Source organism: Rutidosis leptorrhynchoides, chromosome 10 (assembly GCF_046630445.1).
Source record: "Rutidosis leptorrhynchoides isolate AG116_Rl617_1_P2 chromosome 10, CSIRO_AGI_Rlap_v1, whole genome shotgun sequence".
NCBI lineage: Eukaryota > Viridiplantae > Streptophyta > Magnoliopsida > Asterales > Asteraceae > Rutidosis > Rutidosis leptorrhynchoides.
This window is the reverse complement of record NC_092342.1, coordinates 237,642,275-237,647,046: the sequence shown is the minus strand read 5'-3', so window position 1 is coordinate 237,647,046 and position 4,772 is coordinate 237,642,275. Positions and strand designations below refer to the sequence as shown.

General features: G+C 38.7%; 1 non-coding gene across 1 annotated transcript; it reads right to left on the bottom strand.

Annotated features, from left to right (window-relative positions):
- Positions 1 to 665: 665 nt before the first annotated feature.
- On the bottom strand, positions 666 to 771 carry LOC139873743 (small nucleolar RNA R71). The gene has a single exon (XR_011767467.1). It is a non-coding gene; the product is annotated as a small nucleolar RNA R71 (small nucleolar RNA).
- Positions 772 to 4,772: the final 4,001 nt, after the last annotated feature.

Sequence of the window (4,772 nt, the reverse complement as noted above, 5' to 3'; positions counted from 1 at the left end):
TACTCGTTCGTCAAACGCAGACTTATATTTGCCTCATTCAGAACCAGAAAGAGTATTTTGGAGTCATAATACAAACGAGTCAGCCGAGTCCAACACGCTGGATTCAGAAACAAATATTCTCGCTGCACCATTAACTAATAACCCTGTGATTAATTTGGACAGTTTTACCGATTCGGTTGTGTGTGAAACTCAGGAATCACTAGTTGTTCCTCCACCACCAGTGGTACTTAATACTCAAGTTATACCTGAGGTTCCAATTATTCCAGAGGTTCGAGTAGTTGGTCAAATGGCACAACAAGGTCAGAGTATGACGGAAAGGATGAAGGCCTCCCGAGTAGGCCAGGGTAATGCTATTAGAACTCCAGAAGTTACGCATGATTTTGAGATCAAAGGCTCCATTATCAGTCTAATTGGGTCAAAATGTCAGTTTGAAGGGGAACCACAAGAGGATGCTAACGAGCATCTTCGTATTTTTCTACAGATTTGTGGGTTGTTCAAGTTCAGTAATGTTCATGATCACGTTATCTATTTGAAGCTTTTCCCATGGTCACTAAAGGGGGAAGCTAGAGTTTGGTTGGACAGTCTACCTGAGGGTACGATTGAGGATTAGAACACGTTGATGGAGAAGTTTTTAAGCAAGTATTTTCCTGCACCTAAGGCGACTCGACTTCAAAAATAAATTTCTCAGTTTTGTCAAAAGCCTAACGAGACTCTTTATGATGCTTGGAATCTCTTCAGCCGTTTGTTGCGATTTTGTCCCCAACACGGGTTAGATACTTTTGCCAAGGTACAAACCTTTTATAAGGGATGTACCATCAGTACTCGTGTTACTATTGATCAAGCAGCAGGGGGTAGTCTCATGAACAAAACCGAACAGGAGGCGTATGAAATAATTGAGAGGAAAGCTGAGTATTCTCATGAGTGGCATGAGGATAATGATTTAGGTCATTTTTCTTCTTCAGTCGCAAGCGCCGGTTCTTATGACGATTATTGTTCGATTAATGCAAAGTTGGATAAGTTCGGGAGACAGTTATAGAAGCTTGACAAGGATATCCATGGTATGAAAGTTGGGTGTGAATTTTGTGGTGGGATTCATTTGGCTAAGGATTGTGATGCGGGGTTGACTATGAATCAGAAAGAAGAATTTGCCTTTATTAGTCAACAGAACAACAATCAGTTTCAGGGAAGAGCTCAGTTCAACAGAAATTTCAATTATCCTTATAATCCTTAAGGAAATCAGGGTTCGAGGTTTCAACCAAGTTCTAGTGGAGGTTTTCAACAGCAAGCTCCGGGGTATTTCCAAAAGCCCCAAGTTGAAGAGAAAAAGTCTAATCTTGAATCTATGTTAGAAAAGCTTATGATGTCTCAAACTCAGCTCATTACTACTGTTACTCAAACCAATGAGAAGAATGATCAAATGTTTCGAAACCAACAAGACACTATTCAGAATTTAGAGAAACAGATTGGTCAGATTGCTAATCAGAGAAATGAGAGGAAACCGGGGGAGTTACTAAGCAACACGGATACTAACCCGAAGAATGAGCACGTTAATACTATCACTACCCGTAGTGGTTTAGCATATGATCTACCGAGAAAGTCCGATGAGTATGATTTGCGGGTTCCGTTAGTTAAAGATAGTGAGCCAGTTATTGTTAGTGAACCAGAGGGGGAAAAGGAGCCACAACAGGTGATTGAGAAGGTTGTAAAGGTACCGGAAATTGTTACTGCTAAACTGGTAGTCAAAGATTATCAACCACCGCTCCCATTCCCGAGGAAACAGAGATTGGAGAAGTTAGAGGCCGAGAAGTCCAAGTTCATGGACTTGATTAAAAAAGGTAACATAAATATGCCTTTTATTGATGTGATTACAGGTATGCCAAAGTATGCAAGGTTTCTCAAGTATTTGCTCACTAATAGGAAGAAGCTAGAGAACGTGTCTTTAGTCAAGTTAAATGCCGCATGCTCAGCGATAGTTGCAAACAAGCTTCCCGTCAAGCTTGAGGATCCTGGAAGTTTCACCATTCCTTGTTTACTTGGTAACTTAGATTGTATGAGGGCATTAGTGGATTTAGGGGCTAGCATTAATTTAATGTCTTATTCTATTTATTTAAAGCTAGACCCTAAGGAGTTAAAACCCACTCGTATGGCTATTCAACTAGCTGACCGCTCTATTAAATTCCCTCGCGGAATCATAGAGAATATGCTAGTTAAGACCGGGTCATTGATTTTCCCAGCCGATTTTGTGGTGCTGGATATGGAAGTGGATGAATGGATAACTTATTTTGGGTCGGCCATTTCTGAATACTGCTAGATGTATTATCGATGTTTATGGTAAACAATTGACCCTTAGGATAGATGACTTGAGTGCAACATTCTCAATCGACCATGCTTTAAAATACCCTACTTATACCGATGATACATGTTATTTTCTTAACAATGTGGATGTCCAGTCTGAGTTTTTGCAGGGATTCCCAGAGTTACAGGGTTCGGGTGAGTGTTCTTTGGTTGAAATTGATAAGGAGTTGGAGGTTGAAGAGGTGGATATTTTGACCGCCTTGATGGAAAACGGCTATGAGCCGACTGAGGAAGAGTTCAAAGAACTCGATCGTGATGTTGATTATCGGAGCAAGTCTTCGATTGAAGAACCTCCAGAGTTAGAATTGAAGCCACTTCTAAACCATTTGGAATACGCTTATTTGCAGGAGGAATCTAAGCTCCCGGTAATTATTTCTTCTTTTCTTACTACAGGTCAGAAATCTGAGCTTGTAACCTTGCTTAAGGCCCATAAACCGGCCATTGCGTGGAAAATTCACGACATCAAGGGTATTAGTCCCTCCTACTACACCCACAAAATTCCCATTGAAGATAATTCCAAACCTGTGGTACAGCGCCAAAGGAGGTTGAAACCTCAGATGCAGGATGCCATGAAGAAAGAGATCATTAAGCTTCTTGATGTAGGTCTTATTTACCCGATTTTTGAGAGTCCGTGGATAAGTCCGGTACATTGCGTGCATAAGAAAGGTGGTATGACTGTTACCACCAATGATAAAAACGAGCTAATTTCCACTCGGACTCTCACAGGATGGCGTGTTTGTATTGACTATCGAAAGTTGAACGACGCCACACGCAAAGACCATTTCCCGTTGCCTTTCATGGACCAAATGCTAGAGAGGTCAGCGGGAAACAACTCTTACCATTTTTTTGATGGTTTTTCGGGCTATTTCTAAATTCCTATCTCTCCCGAGGACCAAGAGAAAACCACTTTTACGTGCCCGTATGACACATTCTCATATCGTCGCATGCCCATTGGCCTTTGTAAAGCTCCGACCACTTTTCAAAGGTGCATGATGGCCATATTCCATGATATGATAGAAGATTGAATGGAGGTGTTCACCGATGACTTTTCAGTTTTCGGTGAAACTTTCGATTCATGCCTTCTTAATTTAGAAAGGATGTTGGTAAGGTGTGAAAAATCCAATCTTATGCTCAACTAGGAAAAGTGCCATTTCATGGTACAAGTGGGCATCGTCCTCGGGCACAAGATTTCTAAGAATGGTATTAAGGTGGATCCCGTGAAGGTAACTGCTATTAAAAACCTTCCACCTCCTACCGATGTCAAGGGTATTCGGAGTTTTCTCGGGCACTAACCCGATGAACAAACTCCTCTTGGGACTTCTCCGAAGAGTGCTGATAAGGCTAAAAAGGAACATATATTTCATAGCAAAATCCCCCAAGAAAGACAAGATTTTAGTTGCAATTGTTCCATTTTCAAGTAATATTCGTTTATTTTAAATAAGTGCGAAGACAAAAGGCGAAAACGACGAATTGAAGACACAAAGGTCCAAAAAGCTCAAAAGTACAAGATACAATCAAAAAGGTTCAAATTATTGATGAGGAACGTCTAAAAATGACAAGAGTACAAGTTACAAAACGCAAAGTACAAAATATAAAATTGTACGCAAGGACGTTCGAAAATCCGGAACCGGGACCAGAGTCAACTCTCAACGCTCGACGCAACGGTGTAAAAATTACGAGTCAACTATGCACAAGAATAAAATATAATATTTAAATAATTCATAATAAGAATAATATTAAATAATAAAAAGTTGTTAATTGAGCATAGTTCAGGGGTCATAAGTGAAAATTCAATTTCTAAATTCGCCTATAAAAGGCTTTGTAATCGTAATGTAAAAACACACCTTTTTCTATCTTTTTCTTATTTATCAATATCAATTATCAATATCTATATTCTATATCTCTATCATAATGTTAACTTAATAAGATATAACAATAATCTTAATTTTAATTTTAAATTATGATAATAATAAGATTTATGATAGAGATCGTTTGAGTGTGTAAGTCGAAATTCTGTCCGTGTAACGCTACGCTATTTTTAATCATTGTAAGTTATGTTCAACCTTTTTACATTAATGTATCGTAACTAAGTTATTATTATGCTTATTTGAGCCGAAGTAATCGTGATGTTGGGCTAAAATATTAAGAAGGGGTTATTGAACTTTGGACCATAATTAAGGTTTGGGCAAAAGACCGACACTTGTGGAAATTGAACTATTGACTATTAATAGATGGGGGGTATTGTCTAATTGAGTGACAACTCATTCGAGTCTGTCGAACCTATCTTCAAATTAATTAACCTAATAATTAATAATGATTATGGTTGTCCTATTTAGTGATGTTCATATGGAATCTGTTATAATCATTTAATTAATCAATTGGGTTGGGTAATTGATTATTCATTCTGATCAAGTGGA